Here is a 14,211-nt window from a genome sequence, read left to right on the forward strand (position 1 = left end):
TCGTTTTATTACTAAAGTTCCGAACAAAAATTTAGTAACATTAATTCCTTTTAACAACATAGTAACTACAAAATCAAAACAATTTACAATAAGACTTAGTCATAGAAATTCAAAAAAAAATACTTATAAACAAGTTCCTTATAACCGTTCAGTCTATAAAACAAGAATCTAGTCTATGCATATATCACTAAAATTTTAACTTTTCGTATATCCAGCGGCCTACTAAATTTTTTTTTTCTTTTCTTTACACAAGAAAACAAAATTCAGAAAGAATTCAAAGAAAATAATACAATTAAGGTAATTATTTACATGTCTTCGGACTTGTAACATAAAAATAATCAATCCTACAGTTTTTCAATCTGCAAGAATGTTATGAAATTAACATTCAATTAATCTTATCTAAGACTAAATAATAAAGATATTTCTATATCTAAAAACAAAGTTATACTAGTAACTTAGTGATATAAGTACAAGTTGGTATAACTAAACTGTTAATTACAAACATAATCGTTAAGGAAGATTGGTGCTTTACGAGTACGAGTAGTCAATTTAGGGTATTGATCAGGTAATATGCAGGTAGGCTTACTATCGTCAGAATTCCATGATGATACAGAGCTGTTGTCCGAACAAACTTCAATTTCAATGGAAGACCTGTCAAGATACTTCATGACGTTTTCAAGCTCCATATCGGGATTACTTGACTGGGGGCTTATTCCATATTCCCTGTTCTCTTCCTCTAACTCCTCTGAGCTGACAGAAGTAAATGATCCAACTTTTGGATTTTTCTGGAAACTGAGTAATCGTTCGGGAGGTATCGGTCTAATGTCATCAATATGAATTTTACAGTCTACACCATTCCTTGATACAAAGTAGACAGCCTCACTCAAGGGGCTAATGATAGTAAAGGGTCCTTCCCAGGCAGGATTAAAGGCTTCTCCAGGTTTTGTGGTCATGGATCGAACCAACACTTGGTCTCCAGACTGAAACGTTGGATGGCGTGACATGCCATTCGTGTATTTGCCTTGGTATGCTTCTTGGTTTTCCCTAGCCTTCTGCAAACGCTGTTCTCGCATGTGTCCTCTATTGATAACAGGTACTGCGAATTTGGGATGATCCCGTTCTCCTGGGGCACTAAGCGAATATCCCAGCAGACTCATAGCAGGGGATAGTCCTGTTGCAGCATTTTTCGGTTCCTTAAACAAAATAAACAACGAGGCAGTCTCTTGTCCCAATTTTGTGTGTTTTTATTAAATAATTGAGCTTTTAAAACTTTTTTGATTTCTTGATTTCTACGCTCAACTGGGTTGGCACGTTGATGATATATTGGTGAAGTTACGTGATTAATATGATATTCTTTACAGAAATTTTTCCAATTTTCTGACATAAATTGTGTACCGTTATCGGATATAATGGTTTTAGGATAACCTAGTCTACAACATACTTCATTATTCAAAAAATGAATTATGTCTTTAGACCGAACAGTAGGTACTGGTTTAGCTTCAACCCAGCGAGTAAAGAGATCTTCTACAGTAATCAAAAAACGACAACCTGAACCCGTTTTCGGATAAGGTCCCATTATGTCGATACTAAAAATTTCTCCCGGATTAGTCGCAACATGAGCAGTCATCGTGGCTGATTGTTGTAAGTTCCTACCTTTGACACTTAGGCAAACTAAACAATTTTTTGTATATTTAGAAATGTCACTTCTCATTTCTGACCAATAATAATATTGATTAATAGTGTTAAACATTTCATCACGACCTGGATGACCTGCCCATGGCGAATCATGATAAAAATAAAGCACTCTTTCAATTACATTTGTAGGAACTATTACTTGACCTGTGTCCTGTTTAAAAAGTAAATCATCTTTAACTAAATAATTGTTCAATAACTGACGATCATTTGAAGAACAAGAAAGATTGCTTTGTAAAAAATTCCAGCGAGAAACCTTTTGTCTTAATTCGGGATCGGTAGTTTGAGCTAAGCAGATGTTTTTATAGAGAGATGAGTCATCAATAGGAGCTAAATAATTTAAATGAATTAAATTTGAGTTATTAATTTCGAATTTTTGGTCCTGTCTATTTTCAGGAGGAATCAATCGTGACATGTCATATTCCGTTAACGATGTCTGTTCGTTTCTAGCGTTACGCGATAGAAAATCGGGAAACAAATTTAATTTACCTGGACAATGTTCTATGTCAAAATTGAACTCAGATAACAAAAGAGACCAACGAGTCAGTTTAGCCTTAGAATCTCTATATTTATTAAGCCAGAGCAACGCTCTGTTGTCGGTTATTAATTTAAATTTTCTGTCCTCAAGAAACTGTCTATACTTTTTTATAGCCCAAACAATGCATAAACACTCCTTTTCGTTAATATGATATTTTCGCTCGGTCATATTTAAACGCGCACTACTATATGAGATCACTTGCTTTTTCCCCCCTTCGCCCTCTTGAAACAGTACAGCTCCCATTCCTAAGTCACTAGCATCAGTCTGTAGTAAGAAAGGTAATGTAGGATCAGGACGATGCAATTTTAGAGGTTGTGAAAATGCATTTTTTGTTGCGTCAAATGCACGTTGTTCGACTTCAGTCCACTTCCACTTAGCTTTTTTACATAAAAGATCAACAAGAGGAGCGGTTAATATGGATAACCCAAACACATACTCCCTTAACCAATTTATTGTCCCAATGAAAGATTGTAACTGTTTTTTGTTTTTTGGGGTCGGATAATTTAAAATTTCATTTAAATGATATTCTTGTGGAGTATTGCAATCTCCTTTTATATGATGACCAAGAAAATTTAAATTATTTTTAGCAATATGACATTTTTTTGGAGAGATTTGGAGACCATGAAGGCTAAGCCGCTCTAAAATAAGATGTAAATGTTTCAGATGTTCTTCATGATTTCGTGAATAAACAATTATATCGTCCAGATAAACTAATGCGAATTTATGTAAAAAGCCGGTCAAAACCTCTTCGGACATTAATTTTTGAAAACTAGTAGGGGCATTTTTAAGTCCAAAGGGCATTACCGTGAACTGATAATGTCCTCCGTCAGGCGTTGAAAAAGCAGTAAGAGGTTTTGAGCGTTCTGACAGACCGACCTGCCAATACCCGCTTCTTAAGTCAAGAGAAGTAAATATCTTAGCCACTCCTAACTCTTTCAAAGTTTCATGCACTTTAGGAAGTTTAGTAAATTCATCCTCGGTTACTTGATTTAAAGCCCTATAATCGACACAAAACCTAGGCTTTTTATCGGGACGCTCTATAATAACAGGTGATGATGAATAAGGAGAGATAGAAGATTCAATTACTCCTGCGGATAACATTTCCTGAATTTGTTCATTCATTATTCGCTTTTTGTGTTCACTTAAAGGATATGGCTTAATTTTGATAGGTTTATTAGAATTTAATCGAATATCATGTTCAATTGTACGGGTAACTGGTCTCTTTAGACTTTCATCAAAAAGATAAGAATATTCATCCAAAATAGCTTCGTACTGGTCTTTAATGAGATCATCGAGATGATTTAATGAAATATTATTTATAACTGTTCCAGAAGGAGGAGTTCCATTAGCAAAATAAATAGTTCTTCGAATATTTTTACCAAAATACATACAAGATCTAACAGTATCTAGAACTACTTGTTGTTCTAAAAACCAAGGATACCCTAAAATACATTCTTCAGATAAATTTGGGACTATCAGAAATTTTGAATTTAATGTTACATCGAGGACTGTGTATTCTAACTCAGAAATACCATGAATATCCATTTCTACTGTACCACAACCAATCTTAACTATTTGTTTATACGAATTAGGCAATTCAGAAAAAAACTGAGAAGATATAAGATTAACTGAAGCTCCCGTATCGGCTAACGCATTTATGTAAACATTATTAAATTTAATCATAATTTTTGGAGTTTGTTTAGAGAGATCGGCGATCGATATACTGCCTGCTGAAAACATGTTTAGGGACGGCCAGCTACAGGCTTCTGTCCTTCCCCTCTTTTGAGAATATTCTGGTGTTTTAGTTTGTATGTTATTTGATTTATTGGTTATGTTGATTTTTGGTAAACTGTTCTCGATAGGGCTTGACTGATAAAACTTATCATTTTGTTCACGACTGTGTTGTTGAAAATGACACTTATTGTTGAATGAAGTATAATCATACACAGGAGGTACCCCGAAAGCTGTCTCCGAAGATGGACAATGCTGGGTTGGACGACTTGTAAACTTGTAACATTCTTGAAATGTACAATTTGGATATACGTAATTTTCTGGTACATCTTGGTATATATATTGTTTTGGATGATGTAATGGAGAGAAATCTTCGACTTCTGTTTCATCTAAGGTCTCAAACGAGTCAAAAAACTCGTCACCGTCACTATCAACGTAGGCCATCGTCAAACCGATTCTCAAAACTCTAAATATCTTTACGGGAATGTTTTTAATGATAAGGATACTCGATTATAAGAATATTTTAACTAAAACTTGATGAAACCAACTCCAATTGCAAGAAAATTAAAAGTTATTGTGAAATATCCAATATTTCAAAATTTTTTCAAGGTCAAATTGTCTAATTTAAGTACTGGGAAACATTGAAAGAATCAGTCGTAAACCAAAAGATATATACCTACTTAAAACTAAATAAAACACAATATTTTCTTTATTTACAATCAAAATCACATCATATAAGTATATATTACAATTACAGTCGTAGATCCGAACAGAATCGTTCTATTCAGGCCACACGTATTGGGCGCCATGTTATCGTTCTCGATTTTTTATTAATATTATTGATTAATACCTATTACCGGCTAGCTCTACCGATCGAGATCGATAATCTACTTGTTTGAATTTTATAGGGAATAAAAAGGATCTTACCTAGAAAATAAAACCATTACGCTTGTATTGGACACCTGCTCGCCTCGAAAATTCCACCTTATTCTTTTTGTGTCCATGACGATGTCTTTCGAAGCCGGTGAGCGACTCTCTTCTTCATAATTTTTTTTTTCACATTGTTGCCACTTTCGGGGTTGCCAACTTTTATATTTTTAATTAGGGAGGTATCGATAACAGTCTGGTCGTTGTTTTGCTGCAATCCAGTGATTCTTTATTTCGGACTTCACATATAAAAATTTATGCTTTATTTCCTTAATTTGTTCGTCGCTATAAGGCTCCAATGTTGCAAAATGATTTTCGACAAATTCTAACTTCTCGTTAATATCGAGGCGATTTTGTGCACTCATCAAGTCAAATATTTCTCTACGAGTCATTGCCCTAATGCCAGATGGTCCTAAAATAAAGGAAAATACAAAATTACTAATAACTTGAATGCCACAGACCATAAAAAGTATCAGCAGATCAGCAGGAGATTATTATTTTTTTTACATTTCGCAAAACACTAAGCTTTAAATATTTAATTAATCAATAGGTGAAGCATAATGGACCGTGAATATATGATTTTTAGGAAGGGAATACTGTTAATTTATCATCTCTACAAAAATCATTACCGGGACGAACCCTGAAGTACAACAAAACACTTTCAGTTATAATATCTTTTCATAACACAGACAAAAGTACAGGATTTTTTAATATAAAGGTATAAACGCATAAAAAAACAATAATAAACAAAAATCTTAATATGGAAATAAAGATAAAATTACCTGCCATTTCAGAATCCATGAGATTTTAGTCTTGAGAATACACCAAAAATATACAACACTTCTAAAAGTCACGTTTTTCACACAGAAAACAGTTCGAAACAATTACGGCTGTTTAACGTCCGAAAACCGATTGATGCATTCGATTTTATGGTGGAGTGAGGCACCATAAACACTGGGTTCGGAGCGGGGGGTCTCTCTAGCATTGCTTGAGATCCGTATCTTTTTATCTACGCGTGATTTTCGGAAATCACTTTTGGCCAGCTAGATCTAAAAAATACTCCTTTGTGCAACACTTATGGTTTATAAACAAAAACATTGATTATTTTATAAATTCAAATTCGTTCCAATTTTCTACACTGTTTAATATTGCTACCAGCTTTCTGCAGTTAGACAGTACGGAATGGTAAAAGGATCCTGGATATATGAGAGGCTTAGAAATTGTGAAAAATTTTAGAATAGTTAATGAATGATACTGCAGAAAGAGCTGTTAAATTGTCGGAAGAATATATTAATATTTTATCTAGAAGTGAAGATGAAAAACAATATGTGATTCAGATTGTAAGCCAGTATAAGAAGCTATATCAAAATCCAACTAAAGAATGTTTATTAAAATAAATCAGCTATTCTTAAATTGTTTAAACTTCATTAGACTTGAAGATTTCTTAATTTCCAACCTTAACACCCCCAGAATTGTATATTTTTACAGTAATAGAATAAATTTTTCAAAAATAATCATAATTTTGAGGCTCCCCCGTTTTTGCGAAAGCTCACGGACGCCGAGTTGCCTTGGTTCGGTTCCTCGGGCGCCACCCCCAACGTTTAAAGTGTTTGAGAGACCACTAGTGCCAATACGGGTAGCTTTTATACAGTGGAGATACCAGGGAGTGATGAGATGAAAAGAAAATAAAACACACAATTAACTATAACGTAACACTAGGTTTTTATTTAACTAATTAATTATGTACAAAAGTAATCAAAGAAGGTTCACGTCCTCGAATTGTAACAATAGTGAAATACAATTAGAAGAGAACCGTAAAGTAAAATTTACAATAACAACCGTGTACCTCTAGAGTTTTGATCGATTATTCCCGATACGTAACTCTCTGACTTATTCTATCACGCGAATTCAAAACGCGTTCCCGAGATGACGTTCTATTAAATATGACGCGAGTTCCTGATCGGCGTCGGATTTAGCGGCGTCCTAATGAACACAGACACGTAGATACCGGAGCAACGCACTCTACTACGACGCGACTCTCTAAATGGCGGCGACGTCGTTACAGGCGTCCCGATGGTCACAGCTAAATATTTATCGGAACGGCGTCCGTTTTGACAGCGAAACACGGACCTCGGATCGGCGTCGGAGTTAAAAGCGTCCCGTGACACACTCACGCGAGTCCTGGATCGATCGCGAAGTTAACAGCGTCCCGTGGGACACACATCCGAGTCCTGGATCGATCGCGAAGTTAACAGCGTCCCGTGGGATACAAACACGCGAGTCCTGGATCCATCGCGAAGTTAACAGCGTCCCGTGGGATACACAAACGCGAGCCCTGGATCGATCGCGAAGTTAACAGCGTCCCGAGGGATACACAAACGCGAGTCCCGGATCGACGTTGACGTTAGCGACGTCTCGACGAGTTGTACGTCGTTCGGATGAGCGCAGCCCGCACACACACCGCCCGGTCAGGACAGCCTCGGGATTTCGGCGAGATCCCGCCCAGCGTCACTGATGCAGGGTGTCGTCCGGACGACACACCTAGAAAAATACGGGAGCTACAAAATCAGCCTCGGGATTTGGGCAAGATCTTGTTCTAGCTCCATGAACATTCGCGACCCGTGCGTTTACTGAACTACCCTGACTGTCCCTTAAGAAGATGAATTAATTATTAGCCCGTAATTAGCTTTCCCCGAGAGATACACTGAACCGGAGCAGATGTCAGACAACCTTTAAAAGAAAAGGACATCATTCCTGGCGACCTGCCCGTAGCACAGCGTAGTCCCTTTTTGCCTGCTCGGCAATCCTGGCAATTTTAATATTAATGACGAAAACTACGAACTCTCGTCTCATCAACCGAAGGATACGTCAGACCGGAGCAGATGTCAGACAGCCTTTAAAAGAAAAGGCCATCATTCCTGGCGACCTGCTCGTAGCACAATGTAGTCCCTCCTTGCCTGGTCGGCAATGGTTGTTCTCCCGCGCTTTTAATATCCTAACAATCCCGTCAACCAACTCCCTTATCCCTATAACGCGTCCAGGTAGTCGAGTAAACGCTTAATAGAGAACAACGGCATACGGTCGAGTCGGCCGCTCCTGGCACGTATACGTAGACGTAAAGAATCTTTTACGTGTATAAAAAATAGAAAATATAAGAAATGCGCATGCGTACGTAAACGTTTACGTGTTTGTAGGCCGATTCGACCGTATGCCGTTGTTCTCTAATAACAATAAAAATAATACGACCTACTCTCGATCACTTTGGCGGTGGGTGCTTACCATAGACTTAAAATAAAATATAGACTACACTATTTACATCTCAACGCGGACAAACAACCTTTTTTGTACACATGTTTACTTCTGGGTACAGTTGACCGAGCCTTCCTCATCCAGCCTATGTTGTCACGTCTTTAGTATTATCAATATTTTTTTTCTTGTTATACACATATATTGAGATATTAATACTACAGTTTAATAAAGTAGGTTTTAATATTCCATAGATGTATTAAATAGTCCTTATACTACTAAATTATAAGTCGGATACTGTTTAAAAAGGATAAGTTCTTTACAATATGACAACACCGATTAGAGGCGAGGGAGCCTATTCATTCATTTATTACCTTGTAGTACGTGTCGCACGTGTGCGGTAAAGCTTTGTTGCCGCTATCTCCCCGGCTGTATTAACGCATTTTCTTAGCTTGTAGTGCTTAAGTGTTTATTTTATTGACTTTTTCTGTTCAAGAACTATAAAATATGGTTCGCCAGTGCCAAATTTGCAAGAAATTTGACTTAAATAATCCATTTAAGTCTTGAAACGACTTTTGACCGGTAGGCAACTCTCAATTTACCCATTGGGAGTCAGTGGCGTTGTTGTAGAAAGGCGCTTATTTAGATAATATTTTAGTAAAATGTAAAATCTGAATTTTTTCTCTTACATTACATTATTTACTTACTTACATTGTAACAAAATCATAATTATAACCCTGTTAATAATTAATAATGTTTTTATTAAAAATATATTCCGGTTTATTCTAAAATTATCTTCAGAATCTAAAATAACGTACAAGAATTTTAAAATGATATTACATTATGAAACACTATTTTTTAATATACCGGGTCGTCTCAAAAGTGGCTCAACCCTATAACTTTTTTTTATTTTTTCAGATGAAAAAACAGATTTGTATGTTAGTAGGTATATGACATAAATTAGAATTTATTGACGTATGCAATTGTTTTTGGTCTCTTCCTGTTTCACCGAAATGATTACATCTTTTGATTTTTAAAGGCACCCTCGGTATATTGCTACTTTATTCGATAAAAAATGACACTCTGAATAGAATGACATATCATATGTCAACTTTTGACATTGTCGCTTAAAAACATAAAAAAAAATTTTAAATTTCAATCCAGTTTTTTTCAATCCACTAAGTTTTAATCAAGGAGCCTTGGAAATATAGTTTTGATCGTCTAATAGGTTTCGTGTCTTGTCTAGGCCGGTTAAAAGATGTACAAATCGTATTTTTAATCATACATATGTCAATTTTTTCAAATGGAACAAGGGTGACTCATTAGCATATTTGGAAAAAGCATTTTTTTATGAATATATTGATACCACACACTTGGTATTTCGAGTCAAATTGTCGTTATGAACCGCGTGTTACAATTACAATTAAACCATATGCGAAAATGTCAAAAGTTGACATATGATATTTCATTCTATTCAGAGTGTCATTTTCTATCGAATAAAGTAGAAATATACCGAGGGTGCCGTTTAAAAATTAAAAGTTATAGTCATTTCCGGTGACACAGGAAGTGACCAAAAACAATTGAATGCGTCAATCAATCCTAATTTATTTCATATACTAACATACTAAATCTTGTTTTTTTATTTGAAAATATAAAAAAATTATGGGGATGAGCCACTTTTGAGCCGCACCCGGTATAATAAAGACAGTACCGAGTTAAATAAATGTAGTTTTTATTTTATCCACTTCCTATCACCTTCCTTGCTTTAATGGAACAGATTTATGTTTTCTCTAATTTACATAATAAGACATCACTTAACTAGAAAAAAAATTACAACAATCATTTTTTTTTCTCTCCCTGTCGCCGATTCTATTATATCTGTGGAATAGATCCGGTTTTGATTAATATTAGGGGTTGTAAATGTTTGACTAAAATTAATAATTTATTATTAATTTCAAAAATTACGTAATTTCGATTATAAAATTTCTTCTATAACGTGTATTTTATTATGTTTATCCTTTTCGGACTCTAAGACGTTTTTTCTAAACTTTTATGTAAAAAACCTGTCCTAAATCTTAATAAAATATAAAAAAGTTTAAATACGATATATTTTTAATTTAATTATAGCTTCATTAAAATAAAAAAATTACCCGGCTATGATACGGAGAGTTCAGGTGTACTTGAGAAACGAAAGACAGTGTTGTGTTTCTCGGCAGAGTCGTCAGGGAACGACCGTTACGACAGAGACAACCTATCTATCGCTCGTGTCGCACTCGTTATGGTTATAAGGGTTAAAATATATAATAAATATTATGGTTATAATTGTTTTAGGTTTAAAACAATAACACAACAATAACAAGACAGTGTCTGACCGCATGTTCCAGCTATTTATGAATGAGATGCTCAGTCTATATTTTATTTTAAGTCTATGGTGCTTACCTTATACAGTGCGGCGACAATCGGCGGCTGGCAGCAGGACACTTGGCAGGGCACTCCGGACTCGAACCTCACTATTTCGCGTGCGACCACCAACTAACCACAGAACACACTAAAGAAGAACGCTAACTCCCATGCATTTTTTAGTTTCAAAACGGTTTCAAATTTGTAAAGAAATCTGTAATCTGTATATAGAAGTGGCGCCATCTAGCCACCCAGGAAATTAACAAATGTGGCGGCAAATTTAAATAGATAATGATTTCTACAAAATAATGTGTAGTCATCTGATTGGTCCCAAGTTGGCAAACAAGTCAAATGGTAAAAAACAAGGATTTATATATAAAGGTTAAACCAGGTTAAACTATTGGAAAATGTTAAATGGTTTGCTTATATCATTTTATGTGCATAAAAACCTACAATAAATAATTTATTTTAATTTACAGAAAATTATACCATGAAACATTTTACAAACAAATAAAACAACAGATTAAAAAGTATAATATTTATTATAGTACCAGATTTAAGAACACATAACAAATATCGTTGGAATACAAGAGAAAGTGACGTCCATTAGAAACAATGTTTTATTTACATGTATTTTTTACATATGGATTTGAACAATTGTGTAATATCACATTGTGGAGTTTATGTACAAAAATATGGAGTTGATCAATTTTTTTTTTGTAAAAATATATGGCGTTGTAAATATTACATTGTTAAAAAATAAAATTCAGGAACATCTGGACTTGGTTAGGTTACCTCACTTTCTCGGATTATTAAATAAAATTGTGAGATAGATCAAAGACCTTTAACTTAAACCTTAAAGTCAATTCCGGTAAATAAGAAAGAAAAGAGACTAGGTAATCCTTGGTGGGATAAAGATTGTGATATAGCCTGGGAAAGTAAACGAGCAGCATTTAAGACGTTTAAAAGACAGTTTACGGAGAAGAATTATATACTTTTTCGAAAGGCTAGAGCACAATGTCGAAAAGTTCTCAGAGAAAAACGAAAGTTAAGTTTTAATAATTATTGTAGTAGTATATCTCCATTAACACCTATTAATGAGGTTTGGTGTAAAATAAAACGTTTTTCAAAATCAATTAATCAAATTTCGTTAAGAAAACCTTTGAATTGTTCCATTGCTGAAGATATGCTTGCCCTTTTAGCGCCCCCAATTATTCCAGATGTAGATCCTGACATTTTATTTCAAAAGTGTCAGAGTTTTAATATTTCTCTTGAGGAGACACAGGTTGCCATATTTAGAAAGCAGAGATTCTGCTCCAGGCATTGATCTAATAACTTATTCCATGATCAATAATCTTCCTTTGAATCATATTAAATTTTTAGTGTACTTCTTTAATCAAGTTCTTTATCATTCAGAATTAATTCCAGACGATTGGAAAACAGGATTAGTTTGTCCAATTCCTAAACCTAATAAAAATTTAAATAATATTAGCGGTTACAGGCCAATTACTCTCACATCTTGCATAGGGAAAATTATGGAAGATATAGTGAAATGTAGATTGGATTGGTATGTGGAAAACCACAAAATTCTCAGTGATTCTCAGTTCGGGTTTAGGAAAGGTAAAGGAGTTTTTGAAGCATTAACTTCTTTATGTTCATCGATAATTTCTGGATTCTCATATAATAAATTTTCAGTAATTGTTTTTTTAGATATGAAAAATGCACATAATAAAGTTAATATTTCTATTTTGATTCGTAAATTAGCTGAATTGGGTATTGAAGAGAATATTTGTAAATACATTAAAGAGATACATACCAACAGGAAAATTTATATTGTTGATAATTTTTCAAAAAAATTGATTGGTCCTGGTTTTACTAATAAGGGTTTAGCACAAGGATCTCCTTTAGCTCCAATTTTATTTAATATTTATATTAATAATGTTAGTGACTTTACTGGGGATGATGTTAAATTAATTCAATATGCTGATGATATTGCTATCCTGGCTCAAGGTTATGATATAGATTTGATAGTTAATAAATTAAATGTTACATTGGACAGTCTTGAGGAATGGGCGAGATTAAATGAAATGAGTTTTCTCCTGAAAAATCTTCCTGTATTTTAATTCAAAGAAAATTTTATAATCGTATTTTACCAGATATTAAATTTCAAAATCATGTTATTAGATGGGTTGAATATGTTAAATATTTGGGTATTTTTATTGATAATCGGTTTTCTTGGAATCATCAAATTGAGGCTATGTGTTCTAAAGCTACTAAGGGTATTAATTTAATGAGATATTTTTGTAAAACCTGGTGGGGGGGACATCCAATTACTATGTTAAATTTAAGTTCTATGTTAAGTCCTATATTCGGTCACATTTAGATTATGGTAGTATATTATTAGCTAAATGTTCTAAAAAGTTATTAGAAAAACTTGATAAAGTTCATTTTCAAGCCTTACGCATTTGTTTAGGGTTTATGCGTTCCTGTCCAACTAACTTAATATTAGACGTAATTTTTTGGCCACTAAATTGCTTTTAAAAGCATTCTCTATTCAGGATAATTCCATTATTCAGTCTGTTACAGAAGCTTATGGGGCATATAATCAATCATTTGGTTTTTGGTCAAGATATTATCATGTTCCTCCTCTTATTGAAGGCATTGATCAAATTTTTCCTCATGTTCAAGATGTTGATGTTGTTAATATGCATCATTATTATAAGTTTCCTCTTTATTTTAGTAAAAATGAATATTTAAGATTGGATTTAAATAAGAGTGATAATAATTCTATTAAATTTAGAGAAATTATTGAGTTAAAATTTAAGCAAAAAATAAAGTTTTTTACGGACGCTTCTAAGGAAGTAAATAAAAATGTTGGAGTGGGTATATTTTGCCCGGATTTAAATTTGGAAGCCACCTATATGATTCCTGGATATGCTTCCATATTTGTTGGAGAAATGTTTGCTATTATGATGGCATTGAATGTAAGAAGAATTGGAGGATTCTGTAATTTTTAGTGATAGTGAAAGTGCTTTACGAGCATTAGCAGCTTATCCAAATTTTAAGGACAGTCAAATTACATTTGCTACAAAACGGAAACTATTTGAGTTAAGAGAAAAACAATTTCGAATTTCATTGGCATGGCTACCCAGTCACACGAATATTTTGGGCAACGATAAAGCTGATCAATTAGCAAATATTGGAAAGACAAATGGTCGAGATGCTGAGATTAAATGTTGGTTTACTGATTTTATTCCAATTCTTAAGGAAAAGTTTTGGTCGTTATGGAAAGGCAGATGGAAGGAGATTTCTTGTACAAAAGGGACAAATTATGCAGAAATTGTTACTTTTCCCTACAAAAGCATATGGTTTAGATCATGTAAAGATTTTACAAAGAAAAGATTGACAACCTTCTTCAGATTAAGAAGCGGATATTGTCTAATTCCGTCCCATTTACATCGTATAGGTGTAAATGCAGATTCCTTATGTGAGTGAGGAGAAATTGGAACGTTAAACCACATCTTTTTTGAATGCAATAAATTTCCCGCTTTAGTAGATAAACTATATAAATCACTTATTGGCTTTTACAAAACATCCCCTCATAATTTTACCTCCGCTTTGCATACTCATCCAATTGTAGTTAATATTATAGGCGAATTCTTAGATAGTTGTGGAAT

The sequence above is a fragment of the Sitophilus oryzae genome, unplaced genomic scaffold (assembly GCF_002938485.1).
Source record: "Sitophilus oryzae breed Bouriz unplaced genomic scaffold, Soryzae_2.0 scaffold_1614_pilon_pilon, whole genome shotgun sequence".
Taxonomy (NCBI): domain Eukaryota; kingdom Metazoa; phylum Arthropoda; class Insecta; order Coleoptera; family Curculionidae; genus Sitophilus; species Sitophilus oryzae.